The 18,123-nt window shown below is 40.7% G+C and overlaps 1 protein-coding gene across 4 annotated transcripts in view; it reads left to right on the forward strand.

Annotated features, from left to right (window-relative positions):
* The window catches only part of LOC132362459 (zinc finger protein 474-like), a 100,463-nt gene that overhangs the window by 31,745 nt on the left and 50,595 nt on the right, over positions 1 to 18,123 (forward strand). The window lies entirely within an intron of this gene.

The raw sequence follows: 18,123 nt of genomic DNA on the forward strand, positions 1-18,123 counted from the left end.
CTGTTCTCAGGAAACTAAGGTTACTCAAGCTATTGCAAAAATTAAACCAGAGGGATTGGGGGATGGGTAGCCATACTTCATTTTTTACCCAATTTTTCTTTGTTACTTCTTTTATTGCATTATTTTGGCAAATGTCGGGTACTTTTTCCTAACTTCTATGTTTAAAATGAAATCTTTGAATGAGATCTTTCACTTACTGGTTTAGAAGTTTCCAAGACAGTGATCCTAAAGCTGAAGAGTCAGATTAATGGGCATATTTTCCGATGAACTTGAAAAAGAACAGCTAGTTTCTTTGCCGAATGAAAACCCAAACTCGTAAGTGTGGCATAGGCTTCAGGCTGGTCTCATAAACATGAACTGTTTTTCTCATCTTCTGGCTGTTGCTTTTCTTCCAAAACGTGTGGGGTCTGGATTCAGTGAGCAAAAGAATCCACGTCTTAGAGCCACAAATCTGAAACTCCGTTAGTATTCTTTCAGCCCTGTTTCCTGATTGTATGCATTTGCTTTAAATGTTCTCATTGCAGATCTCAAGATAGGAAAGAGTGGGGTCAGAATTCTTGTGCTTGTTGCTGTAACACGTACTTTGTGCTCCCAAGAGTGGAGCCAGCAGGCTGAGCATAGCATGTTCTCACTCAGTCACGACTGCTGAGAGAAGCTGGCCTGGGCCCCCGGCTTCACAAGAGGACACCCCTGACTCACTCAGTCATCTGGAGAGGAGACTGTCAGGAGGAGAGGCCAGTGAGGGCTGTCGGTGTCTTGCGCTTTTAGATCAGAGTAGAGGGAGTCCTTTGGAACAGGGGCATCTAGAGGACACGGCTCTGTCAGAGTTTGACCAACTCTGCTCCCGACCTGAAAAGGTGCATGTCAGTGAGAAACTGGCACCCACTGCCATCACATATGTGCTGGCCCTTTTGGGGACCACACAGGCTTTAGTGGAGGGCACAGAAATGTCATCCAACATAGGGTCCCTTTAGCTGCCAGATTTGGAGCAAGCTTGGGTTCATTAAAATGGAGAAAACTCCTAGTCTTCCGAGAGGCATAAGATCTCTTGAACCAACAGACATTATCCCTTCCCTTGAAAAGACATTTGCCACTGCACGGTGCTTTCAGCAGAAAGCCGCTCCTGGGTAGTATAGTTTTCTCTTTTGGTTGCATTTTGACCCTGTCTATTGCTGTTTTTCTATCTTTGTATCATTTAAGATTTAGATAGTGCAGTGAATCATTCATTTCCATAAAGATCACTGCCTTGTGCATTATTAGATTTCAGAATTTCATCTGCCTGTGGCGGCCAGCTTTTGGCTGACTGTGAGACACACGCATTGTTTTTTTCAATTCAGATGTTCGCTTCCTCTCTTCTCATGTCAATCAGAACAATTTCCCTCTAGAATCCTTGATCTGACTTCAGATTAGAATCGGCGATCTTGCCCAGTGTTCTCAGGGGGCTCAATCTTGTAGTGAACTCAGGTGAGAAAAATATTTTCAGAATCATGATCACAGAACTTGGAAACAACTCATTGCAGTTGGGCAACAATGACTGTTTCGCTGGCAGAGTGGATTACCCTCCGCTCGGAATGTTCCTCCTACATAGATTGGCTCAGTTCTCTGATGACACAGATGCTCCTGTTTCCCTTCAATCAAATCTAAACAAACAAACGCTGCCAAGACGATCCTCCTCCAAGTCGTCGATGGGCATTCTGTGACAGCTCTGCTTTGCCCTCTCACCACTGAATGGACTTGAATTGTTCCGTTGCTTCTCATCCAAAAGGCAGGGCTGAATTCACTCTCTCTGATCTCACAGTGAAGTTGTGAAGGATCCCAAGGAGCATGTAAGAGGAATAAAACCCTTGATGCGGATTTTTATTTAAAAGGACCTAGAGTTGGTCATACAGAGTGAAGTAAGTCAGAAAGAGAAAAACAAGTACCGTATGCAAACACATATATATGGAATCAAAAAAAAAAAAATTGTTCTGAAGAACCTAGGGGCAGGACAGGAATGAAGATGCAGATGTAGAGAATGAACTTGAGGACAGGGGGAGGGGGAAGGGTAAGCTGGGATGAAGTGAGAGAGTGGCATGGACATATATATATTACCAAATGTAAAATAGATAGCTAGTGGGAAGCAGCCGCATAGCACAGGGAGATCAGCTCGGTGCTTTGTGACCACCTAGAGGGGTGGGATAGGGAGGGTGGGAGGGATACCAAAGAGGGAGGAGATATGGGGATATATGTATACGTATAGCTGATTCACTTTGTTATACAGCAGCAACTAACACACCATTGTAAAGCAATTATACTCAAATAAAGATTTTTAAAAATAAAAAAATAAAAAATAAATAAAAGGGGTGACTGCCTGGGGTGTTGTTCTCCCATTATATGGTGTCAGAGCAACATCAAACTCCCCTTTTTGCCTCTAAAAGAAGGAAAGCCTGAACAAGCAATATCCAATTAAGCAAGATTTTAAAAGTAGTGTTAATTCCAGGTGAAATTTGATGCATAATATGGAAAACTATAGATTATCATTTTAAATTTTAATATTGCATTTATTTAATGCAACCCTTTGATGTCTGTTTTAGCAAGCAATGGTCTAAGTAATGCTAGAAGTATATAAGAATAGAGACCACTATTGCCTCTTATTTTAATATGAGTGAATACATTTTAATATTTGCATTTAATATGCGGGAAAAAATTTCCCTTTTCTATAAGCTGATAGTATTTCATTCTTTGACTTAAGGTCTTTCTGGCTAATTGGAACACAGATTGGCAGAGTTAATTAAATATAACTACAACCTAAAATGAAGCATTTGTTTAATTACCTTTTATTAGTTACATAATGCTTAGGGTTATTTTCTTAGTATTTTTCTGGTAACATGTGAAACACTGTTTCTAAAAATCCTACACTATATTACAAAACAGGCATTATTTTTCTTTAGGGAATGTCTTTTTTTTTTTTTTCTAATAAAAGATTGTCTCTCTGAATGTAGTTTTAAGCTACCTTTGGCATCCTTGATGCTCAGGTTTGAGCTAAAATCCCATCAGACACGTCTCTAGCATCGGGTGCTGCCATCTGGTGTTTTCTTTTAATGTAATGTCTTCTACACTCAAAAATATTATTGCCTTTCTCTTTGTGTTACCTTCATATTTGAGAACGTGCCCTTATAATACAAACTCAAATTATTTAGGGCTACAGTTATATATTTGGTTTAATATCATCAATGCTGTTCCATAGCTAAATATCTCATTCTCTAAAGGCAAACCTCTCAGTGGGAAGGTCACAATCAGAAAGACTCAGAAGGGCAGGATGGATGTTCTCACATTGTCAAATGTTGTGTGTGTGTGTGTGTGTGTGTGTGTGTGTGTCTATTAGGTAAAAAGTATTTGGAGTTTATTAGGAGGCATGGAATAAAGGGAAGTAACTTTTATTAACTATCTTTATGATCAGTACTTCATATACGTGTTCTCATTTTAATCCTCATAATATTACTATATGACAGATATTACTTCCCTACTTTCCAGGTGGGGAAACTGAGATTAAGCAACTAGCCCAAAGTCACACAGTGGGCTTGGTAGTCATGTCAGAGCCAGATCTGTCCAATTCCAAAGAACAATACCTTTTTATGTCACTAAAGAGAGAGGCATATGTGTGGTACAAAAAGGGTATGGCTATGCTGCCAGGCTTATAAGTGCTAATTAAGCAGGACAAAGAGGACAGAAGTTTGTTCATTCAATAAATATTTATTGTTAGGCACTGGACTAAGTACTAAATATAGAGTCATAAAAAAGGTAGACACAGGGCTTCCTTGGTGGCGCAGTGGTTGAGAATCTGCCTGCCAATGCAGGGGACACGGGTTCGAGCCCTGGTCTGGGAAGATCCCACATGCCGCGGAGCGACTAGGCCTGTGAGCCACAATTACTGAGCCTGCGCGTCTGGAGCCTGTGCTCCGCAACAAGAGAGGCCGCGATGGTGAGAGGCCCGCGCGCCGTGATGAAGAGTGGCCCCCACTTGCTGCAACTAGAGAAAGCCCTCGCACAGAAACGAAGACCTAACACAGCCATAAATAAATAAATAAAATTAAAAAAAAACAGGTAGACACAGTTCTTGATCTCCTGGAGTTTTTAGTCTTATGGAGGAAATGATAGGAAATAAATAAAAAGAAATATAAAAATTTTAATTGTAATGTGACAGTGTCTAATGGTGGGAGGTGGACATTTAAGTTCTTGGTTAGAGACAACCTCGTGACATTTCAGCTGAGACCTGAAAAGTATGAAAGCATTAGCCAATAGTCAGGATGTGAGGGGATGGCAACGACAGGAGGAGGAGACATGCTGGCTAAAGGTAGCATGTATGAAGGCCTTGAGGTAAGAAAGATCTTAAAATGGAACTAAAAAGTCCACATGTGGCCAGAGTGTGATGAAGGGAGGGGACAGGCACACAAGATAAAGCTGTGGAAACAGCACAGTTTCTGCCAGCTGCCCAGTGGACACAGGGACATCAGTTATTTGGCTATTGCAGGAAGCCAGGTGGAAGCAGATGAAAGCTTGTCCTAAGGTATTGGTAGCAGAGATGGAGATAAGGTATAATGGGCAGAACCTGGTAATAGTTGGGATGTGGAGGAGTAAGGGAGGGGGTCAAGGATGACTCGAAGATTTCTAGCTTGAGCAACTGCAGTGGTTGTGTCACTTTCTAAAATGGGAAAAACTTGAGAAATGGGTAGGCTCTTGGGATAAAGACCAATTGTTTCATTCTGGACATACCAAATTCAAAATGCTTGTGAGATATCTAAGTAGGCAAGTCAGGCTGAATATATAAGTCTGGATCTCAAAAGAGGAATTGGGCTGGGATATACATTTGTGCATTGTTAATATATATTTAAAGTCATCAGAATGAGTATAGGGCTAGAAAAATCAACCCAGGGCTGAGCCCTGAAGCATTACAGTATTTAGGGGTTAGAGGAGAAGGAGCTGGAGAATGAGTGACTGGAAACGCTGGAGGAACGACTTGAGAGTGTGGTGCCCTGAAAGTTGTGACAGGAGAAAATGTGAAGAATAAGGGTGTGGAAAACGGTGCGCAGTGCACAGAGGTAGGATGAAGGATGGAGTAGGATGAAGGCCAAAAAATCTATTTGATTTGGCAATGTGGATTTAGTTTGACAAACTTGGAGAGAACACATTCAGGGTCGTGACGGGGGTTGCAGACTGTATGGATGATAAAGATAGGAGGTGTTTTGAGATGTTTGGCTTAGAGACTAGAAGAGAAATAATGGGTAGGCTAGAAATAGAGATTTTAGGTTAAGAGAGGTTCCCTTAGAAGATGGGAGCTTGTAGACTACATTTGAATATTCTGGATAGTGATCCAGTAGAGAGCAGGAGAGGTGATAAGAGCAAATGTAAAACCTGGAGGAGAAATGGGCACCAAGGTGGGATCCCAGCCTGTGCAAAGGGAGAGGATTAACAAGAGGGGACATGTCTCCATTTCAGGCGGAAACTGTGCTGTTTCCACAGCTTTATCTTGTGTGCCTGTCCCCTCCCTTCATCACACTCTGGCCACATGTGGACTTTTTAGTTCCATTTTAAGATCTTTCTTACCTCAAGGCCTTCATACATGCTACCTTTAGCCAGCATGTCTCCTCCTCCTGTCGTTGCCATCCCCTCACATCCTGACTATTGGCTAATGCTTTCATACCTTTCAGGTCTCAGCTGAAATGTCACGAGGTTGTCTCTAACCAAGAACCTAAATGTCCACCTCCCACCATTAGACACTGTCACATTACAATTAGAATTTTTATATTTCTTTTTATTTATTTCCTATCATTTCCTCCGTAAGACTAAAAACTCCAGGAGATCAAGAACTGTGTCTACCTTTTTTATGACTCTATATTTAGCACTTATTCCAATGCCTAACAATAAATATTTATTGAATGAACAAACTTCTGTCCTCTTTGTCCTGCTTAATGAACACTTATAAGCCTGGCAGCATAGCCATACCCTTTTCAACCCTTTTCAGGTTGAATGCAGGTGAAGGTAAGATTGTAGGTTGTTAGTGGGAAGATGAAGGAGCTACAGTCTGTTAGCTTATATTTTATATTTTCTCAGTGAAATACCAGGTAAGCTGATCAGGCCTATCAGATGAGAAAGAGAGACATATAAAGAGAGAGGGAAAAGCGAATCTTGAGGGTCTACTTAGTCCTTTGTCTCTTCATGCCTTCAGTTAAACTGAGTTTCTGAAATAAAGACAGGCTCCTAGAACCATGTGCCTCTTTAATCCCCAAACACAAGAATGACTTGGAACTCTCTGGAGGTGGTAGATAAAAAGTCCAGTGTGATCCGCCTGTGGGTTCTCATTCTTATAACCATCTTCAGTGGCCCGAGCTCACCTCCTCATGGTCGTCAGTGCCGATGTCATGAGAACCAGGCTCGACCTCACAAACCACCCCCTGATGATGCTGCCAGCTGGACCACTAATATCCAGCTCCATGTGCCATTTCTTCGTCTTTCCTTGGTGCCAACCATGCCTGAATATCAGGGCAGCGCTCTAGGATCCCACGGCTCTCAGGTGTACCAAGCGCAACTTTAAGGTAACAAGAGCATTCCCTTCTGCCCTGTTGGCTCCAGAAACCAACCCAAAGGAATCTGTGTGTATATAGCGTGTGTGAAATACGTGCTGAGGGTGAGGGAGGGTTCCACATCTGATGTGACAGCAACAGCAACCCCAATGAAATTGATATATATTACTTCCTAAGATAAAAATGTGAAGAATAATACTCATCTGTACAAATTACACTCTAACATATTCATTTTTAAAAATCAGCCTCAAATGATAATTATCCGTATGTCCTACATATCCGTAATGAGAGAGACCATAGTAGATATAGCTACCTCTCTCAGAGCCCAAAGATGAAAGCAAAAATAGGTGGTCCTTGCATTGGTATTCCAATATGTGGATTTCTGCTTCTCTGAAAAGAAAAATACTGATGGTAACCTCTGTGAGAAGAGAGGATCACATATTATAAATTCAGGTATTATTCAAGCCTAAAATGAACAGAACTACAACATGCTGTACCCTCAAATAATCTTTCTAGCTTAAATGATTTCATGTGTCTTCCTAAGCCTGCTTCTCCATGTCACCCCCATCTCGCTCCTTCCAGCCCCAAACACACAGACATCCACATTTTCTAGTGATAGATGCTTAGGAAATCTTTATGTAATGACTGAATGGATATACATAGTTCTTAGAAACCTAAATTCCAAGGTCAACAATTAAAATCTCTCCCAAAATTCTTAGAACTCCACCAAAGGCAGTGCAACACAACCTTGAAAAAGTTCCTCTTGAAACGGAGGTGATTGTCCTATGAACAGACTCTCACTGCTAGATGTAAGGACAAGTTCAGCTTTATGAATAGGTGGAAACTGAGAGAATTTGACTTAGGACTCACCTCTTGCTTTCCCTTTATATTGTGTAATTCATCTCCTTCTTACATCCACTGTCTCTTTCACATATTTACCTCTGTGAGGCTGTCTTATAGGGAGAGAGATGTCCTACAAATTAAAGAAGGGTCTAATAAATGGAGGAACTCAATAAATTTCCAATAATCCTGCTCCAAGCACCAACTCTGATGCCATAATACTGTCATTAAAAGTCCCCAAGCAGCTCTCACATCCAGGCTACCTTTGTTTAAGCAGAAAAGGTAAAAACATAAAGATATCACTGGTCCCAACCTAAAGCTTCAGGAAATCAGAGGCAGAGGGTAGAGAGACAGAGAGGAAAGGGAGAGATTGGGACCAAAAACTCTGATAAGAAAAGAAAAGAAAAAGACAACAACCAAAGAACAAAACTATCTCCTAAGGTTAGAATCCTTTCTGTCCTATATCCAAGATGATATCTTTCTTCTTTTCATTGGAAAACTTCTTTCCTGGGCCTCCCCCCAGAGCTGGGGGCCCTTTAGCATACAAGTTGTAGACAAACCAGTCATGGGAAATAACCCATCTTCCAAGTTCCAGGTCAGATAGTGCCTATGCTTTATTCTTTTTCTCTCTAACTATAGAAGCTGGAAAAACTGTGTCTGCCACAGTTTTTAGGTTTTTCCTTTCTTGTCCCCATTGCTTCATTTTACCCTGTGACCCAGAGCCATCTGACCATGAAGGTCAGGCCTGGTGCCAAACTGAGGATCACAGGAACCAGACACCAGGGACACATCCGTTTTCTTCAAGGAAAGTCATTCTTACAAGCATTTGCCAAGAGGTTGAATCAATATCTCAAATATCTCACTTTCTAACCAATATCCTTCCAAGGGATCAGAAAAGAACACTTCTATCTCAAATGTGAAAAGAAAAAAGAAAAAGAAAAACCTTCAGCTAAGAAACTGTATTCCTTTCATAAACAGAAACTAATTTGGAATTTGTTCTTTGACTTAGATTTTTCAGCCTTTGTATGTCAGGACAAGGAAGTAAATAGCTAAAATGCCAAACATATATTCAAAATACCAATAGTTTGTTTTAAAAAATCAGGTACATGAAAATACTTTAATGTTAACAGCATTTCCAAATGAATGACCAAGTCTTTCTTATTGTTAAAAGGAGCAAAACAAAACTCCAAATCACAAATAGCAGACTCTCTAATAGTTGGCCAATAGACAGGCTGGATTGGAAAATTCCTTTACGTGGCATCCAGTGATTTCCAAAAACAATTTAATTTCAAACAACGATCCTTCCAGATGTGACATTTGGGTAGGATTGTTTGAAAACACCAGAAATGTGAAATACCAGTGGTTTTGAGACAATCAAACTCTGCGATTGTTGAGGTTTGAGACTGAACTACACAGTTACTCCTATATATTAAAATGCTATTAATACTGTGTCTGCATGTGTAGGACATGCCTGGGGGAATGGAAACTTAATTATACACTTTCAATCTCAGTCAAGTTTGTTGAAATTGTGTTTTAAATGGCTACAGGCAAAATTCTGACTTCGGGAATGGCTTTGGGTGACCTGGATCTCCTTTCCCTTCCAGCACCTTCTGCATCTCCCCTGCTCCTACCAACCCCCATCTTTTGATATTGTTGGAAGGGGGTTGGGAAAATCTGATAAAATTCTTCATAGAAAAATCTCTCTCATAGGACTATTTGCGTTTTGAAAGAGGATCTGGGGAGAAAGGATTTTAATCCAAAGGAATGAACTTTGGAGGTAGTCGAGAGAGCAGAAGTAGGAATTTTGCAGGTTTCTCTCAAATCCCATGCAAAGGCTGACTGTGGACACGTAAGGCAGAGCATGATACTCTGCCAACGACGGACGACTTTACACCCCATGTTTCTAGAAGCCGCTGAAATCAAACAGACCTGGAATCAGTTGACAGATGCACGACAAAATCACATATCTCTGAACAAATTACTTCCCTCAGCCTCAGTTCTGCAGGCAAGAGCTTAAATGTGAGAATACCCGCGAAAGACCTGGGATCGTGTCTGACAAACCACCACATGTCATCTCCTCCGTGCTCCCTTCACAGAGGCAGTGCAGTGACAGGCAGTGTGAAGATGCACTGTCTGGGTGAAAAGCAACGTCACCATTTACTAACAGCTCTGTACCTCAGTTTCCTGGTTTGTAAAATGGGGGTATTACATTTTATCCAGAGGATTATTATGAGAAGTATTGAGATAAAGCATGTTAAATGCTTAGTACAGGGCCTGGCACATAGAAAGTGCCTCGTAATTGTTAGCTGCTACGTGGTCAGACATTTTCAATATTGGAATACGCACATGGATTTCTAAAAGAGGTTTTACTCTTTTTTCCGCAAGTACAGGGAAGAAAAACTTTCCCTCATATTTCCCCATCTAACCTTACTGCATTCTATGACATGCCTTGTGTGCTTACCACAGACATTTCAATTATTTGGCCTAATAGAAGAGATCAAGAATGTGGAAAATCTAAAACAGCAGCTATGGCCCAGATTCTTTATGTTTAATTTTGTCATGCAGAAAGAGGAACACTATTGATGGAATGATACCCATTCAAAAGCTGCACAGTCACATAACAATTCCCTCAGACCCCGGCAGGATTGGCCCTGTTTTTGACAACCTGGGATCCAGCTAGAAGTGAGGGAAGCAAAAAATCCTCTAGCAAGTAAATGACTTAAGGATTATGCACAGTTACTGTGTGGAGGTGCTGTTGGACCCTCCTCCCTTCATGGAGGGTTTTCTTTTGCCTAAGGATAGGTTTCCAGCCTCCTGTCAAGTTCAAAGTGCCTAAGTGCTTATACTCAAAGGGAGCAGGTAATTTTCAGTGTGACAACTGCTAATGTACCACTGCACATTTGTTTTCTAAAATACCTCCCCTACTTTTTAAATTCCAGAGCCAGAGATTCAGTCCTTTGACTCAAAACACTGACTCCATAGGAAATCCCAGCTAAAATGCAAAGATCCCCTAGCTAGGTAGCAAACCATGTCTAGCTGTTGGCATATTAATACAGATTAACCATAAGTTTAGCTCATTTCTTAGAAATGAGATATAAGGCAAATACCTTTTATTGGGGGGCTAAGTGGGGAGAGGGAGAGAAAGAACAGGCTGCTCTGAGTCACAAGCTCATATGCTTTCAGGGTTTGGGCAGCTGCATATAGGACCATAGGGAGTGGTGGAGCCTATGGTAGGTATCCTGGAGAGTAAGTCCCACCTAAGGATATTCACACTGGAAACTTTTAAGAACGTTGCGCCAGTCAAATAAAACATGGAAGTCCATTGGCTGAAATGGTGGCGAGTCCATCAGTTTACAATCTGAGATCCAGAGTGTAAAGCAGAGGGGACATAGTTCCACGGGGTAGCCTGGGTGAGATGCTGTAAAGAGGACAGCTTGGGTCATGAAGGACCCATGAGGGAACCCACACAGTTGTGTAGTAGTTGAGTACAGTGTCCGCTGGCACACACGCTTCGTGCCGGGGAAAAGGGTAGCTCACCCTAGCTGCCAAACACCATTTGGATCACGTGTGGGTGACTCCAGAACAATGAGGCGATTCTTGTGGGTCAGATATCTGGGATCCAAAGCTTCTAAGACTTTTACAAGGCCACAAAAAGTCCAGGACCCTAGAGAGGTTTCCCATCTGGAGAGTAGTCTTCAGAACTAATCAGTCTGACTGAGTTCAAACATATCAATGGGCAAAGAAGCCAAGAATGTTTACTCCACTCAGCAAGCCCCTTTCTCCCCCTGCCCCTGTTCCTTGACTGATTTCAGGGGGAATGGGCTCTGTGCACACCAAATAGGGATCTGTCAACTAGACTTATTGCCTCAGACAAAGAGCTTAGGAAAAAATAAAAAATATTCCCAAATAAAGGTGGTGAATTTAAATACGATCATTCCCACAGTCAGGGCCAATTCCCGGTTCTGTCCCTAGCATAGTGCCTTGCACATTGCCTGTAATCAGAACATTCTTCTGAGCAACGGCATCTGGGCTACACTTGAACCACCTCCTGGGAGACAGCCCTTTCCTCCAAACGCATTTCCATTTAGCGCCGAATCAGTCTCAGCTGTGTTTTCAGCGGATGTCTCTGGTTTCTTTCCGCTCACAGTGCAACTTCAGTATCAATATTTAGAATCCAAGTGCTTTATTGGCATTCACGAAGTTGAAAAATCTCTGATTCAACCCAGATATTTACAGACTGGCTCGTTACCAGTCATGCTCTATCTGAGAAACAAAGTACACGTCCACCTATAAGGCCAATTGTAGGTCGTGTCCTGAGACAGGGCAAGGATTGTCCTGTGTATTCTTTCCCACGGCCACCATATTTAAATTTTGTATCTTGTGACTTGTGTCATTACAGATGATTGATCACAACCAGATGTTTTGAAAGTGTCTTAAAGTGGGGCATCTTTTTCTAATTTACTCAAAGTGGTGGTGCAGGCCACGGGGACAGTTTCCCTTTCAGGACGTTCTCACACCTCTGGGTTCTTTGATTTCTCTTTGACTCTTAGGTTAATGAACATCCCCAAATGAACACAGGGCATGTGGCTGTTTTGTTACAGGGATGTTATGATGCAACCTAAAAGGAAGAAAAAGGACCATTAAACTTTCAGCAGTGTTTGTTTGTTTCTAAGTAATGTGTGAAGCATGTTACCTGGGGGAAAGAGCGAGGCATTTTATTTACATACATAATTTGGTAATAAAAGAGACATCTTTTACATTTTGATATAGCTGCTTTGGCCCAGCCCCACTAAACTAGCCTCTTCGAAAAGAACAGGCCAACTGCTTCAATGACAGCAAACAAATCCAGGTAACTATGGCCTTACAATGTGCAAATGTGCGAGGCTTCCTTTGTTCCCTGGTAGCAGGGAGGTAATTGTACGTGTGACCTTTTAGAGGCAAAGCTCTCAGCTCTCTTTCTTCCTGAGGGGATTGAGTCTGGAAATGATCATTGGAGGCTGAAAGGAGGGCGAAGGCAAAGCCAGGGAAAATGTAGTGGAATGACTAGTGTGATACAAAGGAGGCCTCACAGTACCCCTGAGATCAACTGAGGAAAACGACTAACTTAACTTACTTGTCTTTTGTGCACACGTACTCATGTTCGCGCGTGCGCGCGCGCACACACACACACACACACACTCATATACTAAAGGACCTTGAACTTTCTCTTACTAGAAGATGAGAAACTGGTGTCAGTTATGTTTCAAATGCCAGATGCCATACACATGGGCACAGAGGGCTAGCCCTGCTTTTAATCTATCCATCCCTGGCGCAGGGGCTCAGGCCCTGACATTCTAAAATTGGATTTTCTGGATGAAATTGTATGCGAATGGAGTTGTTACCCAGTGCACTTACTCTGGCAAAAATGTTAATGTCCTGGAAAAGAAACTCAATAAAACACTTTATAATTTTCTCTAGTTCTTTTTTTTTTTTCTTTTTTCAACTGGAGAATTTCTTGGGTGACAAATGAAAGGGTTTAGAATTTAGATCACTAAAAAATATTCTCCAGTTTCTAGTAAAAGTAACCCTAAAACACATTATTTGACTTTGGAATTTCATCTGACAATGTGTATTGCTGACTTTGAACTGACTGCATTTCGTGAGCAGGGTGATGCAAAAACACTCCACTAAACTAGGTCTGCATGAGTGATGTTGAATCAGCTTCACTGAGGAATGACATACAAACAATAAACTCCATCCATTAAACTCACGCAATACAATGAGTTTTGAAAGTTTTGTATACCGATCACCACCATAACCCCTGATTTGATTTTTAGGCATTACAGCTTAGTTTGGATGTTATATAAACGAAATCAGGCAGAAATGTAGTCTTTTATGTCTGACTTCTTTCAGCACAATGATTCTGAGTTTCATCCATGTTGGTGTGGGTAGCAGTAGTTATTTTTTATTGCCGAGTAATAGTCCATTGAACGGTGGAGTTACACTTTGTTTATCTATTCATGGATGTTTCCAGTTGCATTAGAGTTTTTATTATCACTTAACAGTGCTGTCTACTTCAGTGCAGACACAACCAGTTTACATTTCTTCAATACGGAAGAATCAAGGTGTTTTAATATGTGAAAAGGATAAATTGCCTCATCTGGCCCATTCCTTGATCTGATTCTGTCTCAAAGGTCCTCATCTTTGAACTCAGGTCTCAACACAGTCAAGACAGTTTCCATTACTGTTTTTCATTGCCCAGTCTCTGCCTGACTCCCAAATAATACAATGCCTTCACATGGCCAAGGCAGCTCTCTTGGTGTAGGAAGTACTTGCTTCTAGTGCTGTCTGTCAAATCCCTCCCCAGCTACTGAAGCATGGCCATCTTCTAATGACAGGAGGATGGAGTCTGGGGTCAGGACCAAGGTGGGAAGCCAGGGAGACCCTTAGAAAAGGTGCCGATCTTTGACTGCATTCTTGAGGTCTGATACTCATGTTTTAGTCCTGTATTGAATAGCCCGATTCCTGCTTTCACACTTCCTCTGGTCAGTTATTCCACTATGGACTTTAAAGCTTTCATGTTAACACACTACAGTACTATTAAGCCGTTTTTGAATAGGTCATGTTGTCGGGCAATTTGTTTGAGGGAGTTCTGCCCACATCAGTACAATTCCGCCCATTCAACAAACCCATTTCTATTATCACCCTCTTCACTGGTTTCTGGTCAAGACTCTTCCCTTTCTTCCTACTTCAGGCTCCTATAGCGCTCTGTCTCTGTATCATGACACATGAATTTTGCCTTCTAATTTAGTTTACATGTTTGTCTCCATTACTAAGGAAAGCTAAGGATTGGGGTTCCCCATAACCTCCAGCAGGGTGAAGGTATATACTCAATTTAAATGCTTGTTGGAAGGAGCAGATGAATAAATCCAGGGAGGCAATAAAATAGAGGACTGTGGCCTCTACCTTGGGGAATAATGTTGAGTTTGGTGTGGCTGGCAGACCTGTTTCATGGGGCTTACGCTGGGCCTGAATGAAATCAGTCTGAAGTGTTTGGACTTTATTCTGTAGTCATAGAGAACCACAGAAATTCCTTATATCAAATCAGACCAGCCAAGTTTGCACAAAACTTAGTCAAGTGCTCAGGGTGAGGAAGCAGTTGGGAGGCTGAATACTATACAATGATTTGTCAGTCCAGCCACAGTGGGTGACACAGGACCCAAGGGGATGGTTCAGTCCATCCATCTCCCAAATCATCTTTTTGGCTGTCACTTTTCAACATAAGATGGCTCATACCCTACAATCCCATCTAGTTATTTGTGAATTCACTTTTTGGTGAATGCAGCCAAGCTAGGGAAACAAGCCTGAACAAAATGAATATATTAGGAAGAGCTATACTTAGATCATCTTATGGTGGAAACAGACTCATGCTAAATCCTGTCCTCAGATTATTTTTCCAGGCCTTTGTTACTGCTTTTTAAAGTAATAGAGCTGAATTCTAAGACTTCAGTTGTGTTACATCATGCAAGCATTTAACTAATGTATTTTCAACTATAAACCATTGACAAAATAAAATAGTATTGGAATAATGTAATTTAAGATATTGCCAATATTTTCATTTTGCATTGTACTTTTATGCTATGCAAAGATGTATTCATTCTTAATGTTATTTTAATTCCAGTTACTAACTGGTTGCATTACTAAACTGTATTATATACAGTACCTTGAATATCATCTTTTATCAGTTATTTAAGGAATTTTCAGAAAGTAATTGGGGCTCCACTTGATTTTTCCTTTTAGGACTGATTTTATTACCTAATCTCTGCTTAAGTTTTGACTCGGGAGTTGACATTCTTTTTTATTACTTTATTATTCTTATAAAAATGACACAAGTTCATTACAAAATTTCAAGCTGTTATAAAAGTATAAAATTAGCATAACAGTTACTCCAGCTTAGTTTGACCTTAGTGAGTATCATTCCAGACATCTATGTAAATAACATATAAATAAATAGACATGCAGGTTTTCATAGAAATGAGATCATCACATTCAAGTTATTATTGATAGAGGTAATATATTTAATTTTACTTGAATTCAACAAAAAGAAACCAAAGTGAAACTGATGATATTGCTGAACTTCAGAAAAATATTTCTTCACTAAAAGAACGTTAGTTTTTAAAGGACCCACTAATGCTAAAAAACAAAGATACGTTATTAAAGAATATGAAAAAAATTTTAACTCCACGTTTCAATTTTATACTGCTTTAATTGACTGTTTGCCATGAAAGGTGGAGAATTTAGTACCATTAACATCCTTGTACCTACCTCTCCTCCTGTGGCCAATTTTTGTAAGTAAGGTATTTTTATTTGTCAAGATGTGTTGCTTTTCTATTCTCTTCCCTAACCATAATTTCTATAGTCATTTTACCTTAGTTCTGTGTTTAAATGGATTCATTGCCATTCTTATAAATCTATATTTCTCCATATGGATTATAGCTTCAATATTTCTGAGCTTTTTTTTTGTTTGCTGTTTTTGTTTCATCTCTTGATTGCTTATATTTTATGGATTGGTGTTTTTCAAAAGTGTGTAATTTATTGACTAAACCGGGACATTTTAGCGAGTAAAAGAAGGAACTATTAATACTTAGTCGAGACAACAGGTGCATTAGGGACTGTTTTACACAAAGCAGAACTTAAGATCTTCCTAAAGCCAGAGGTGGTATATTTCATAAGTTCTTGCAGGCTTCAGTTCAGTACTTTTAGAGGCATTTAAATGGTGCCAAATGGCTCCTTACACAAAGGAACATCTATTTGAAAGAAAAGGTTTGGCTCTGACTAAAGGCCCAACACCTCACTTCCTGGGGTTAATGGATGGGTTTTAGTGAGTCCCCCAATCATTCCAAATCATATCCACTGTTCTCTGTACATGTGCATTTTTCTGGGGAGATGGCCATTGCAACCATTAGATTTTCAAAGGGGCTTATGGCTCCATATACATTACTAATTGATATTTCACAACATAGCTCCCAAAACCTACATCACTGGAGCATGTTCTCCTGTCTCCTATAAATAGTATCACACAACTATAATTTCACACTATTATTACTTAGTATTTATTGTGGGATTAATATAAGAAATGACCAAATGTACTAGTCATAACTTCCACTTTAGTTTTTAATGTCTCTTTCATTAGGATTCATGCAACAGTATTTAATGTTAGGAATATCTTTTCCTTCTGACCAGTTACTATACTTCCTTCTATAAGCTCTGTTGCCTATTGAGTTGTGTGGTTCACTGTGGTTTTCTTTCTGCCTGAGCACTCAGGGAGGTCATCAAAAGCTATCTGAAGCTATTTGAAATAGGTATCCTAGTCTAGGTTTTCTGGAACTATGTCCATTCCTCTTCAATCAACATCTCTCTTAAGGTTCTCCACTAAACCACCCTCTTTCCTTGGTCCTTATTCTTTCCTTGGTCCTTATTCTTTCCCCTTTGATTCAATGGTGATATTACAAATTGTAAAAACAGAATGGATGGATGACAGGTCATCTACACTGATTAGGAGAAAAGTTGTTAAATGTCCACTTCCCTTTGCCTTGCACAGTCCTGGCCTAAAAGATTGAACATGAGGCATTCCTGACAGAGAAGAGACATTAACAGAAAGAAAAAAAAATGCTGCGTGGAAAATAGAATAATAATTCCAATGGTGGCCAGAAAAATGATTGAAAACATATGAAAGTTAGTGGATTCAACTTGAAAGAAATATACACATATGAAAACTTCCCCTGAAGTGTTCAAGTGCCTCTGGCTACATCCAACCTAAACAGACTTTCCCAGGAAACTGAAAGAACAAGGGCAAAATGTGATGAGCCCTAATAAACTTGCTGTGTAGGGGCATTTAGCTGCCCCCCTAAAACAGTTCACATCAGAAATAGTGCTTATGTAGATTCAGAGATGAACTTTTTAAAAATCTTTTACCCTGATGTTAAAAAAGTAAAGCCCCACCCCCAAAATATTATCTGAGATGTTGACAGGAAAACTGTTGATCTAACCCTTTGCTTTGCAGAAACTTTAGACTGACTGGCTTCCTCTTTGCCTTCCTTTGATTACGCTTCCTGGAGTTGGCTTGCCCTGGCAGGCCCCGTGTAGACAAGCCCCCTGGGCACACCTTCCGCCACTCCGCCTTGCTCAGTTATTCGAGTCCCAGTAGCACACTAGCCAAGAAGCGGCCGGCCATCTACCCTTTCCACCTGGAATATGGTCTCTTCTTCCTGTTCCTCCTCTCCATCCCCCACTCATCCACTTCCATCTGAAAACACTGAAAAGGCTAAAGAGTAAAACCTTGGCAGTGGCCGTAACCACAAGCTGGAGATGGTTCAGCTTTCTCTGGAAGTTTCAGACTGACAGTTGTGAAATTAATGAACAATAAAAGAGGTTCTCTTATCTCTGTTCAGACCCATGGGGATGCATTTTTCTCTTCAGCTGTGTGTCTGGGTTGCTTGCGCTTCGCTAGAGCGTGGCTTAGGAGCGAGATGCTCAAAACCTAAGAATATGGAGTATGTTGAAAGTTCAACTGCAGTTCACCCACAAATATAGAGCATGCGGCAGGCTTTGGAAAATATAATATAGAATATCTTAGCCTTTTTATGGTATTAATTTTCTCCCACATCCCTGTAAGTTATTTTGTGCCTGTCTTCTAGCCTCTGTGTCTGCCTATTTTCTTCTAATTTTTCCTTCCAGAAGAAGC

Source organism: Balaenoptera ricei, chromosome 3 (assembly GCF_028023285.1).
Source record: "Balaenoptera ricei isolate mBalRic1 chromosome 3, mBalRic1.hap2, whole genome shotgun sequence".
In the NCBI taxonomy this organism is placed as follows: Eukaryota; Metazoa; Chordata; class Mammalia; order Artiodactyla; family Balaenopteridae; genus Balaenoptera; species Balaenoptera ricei.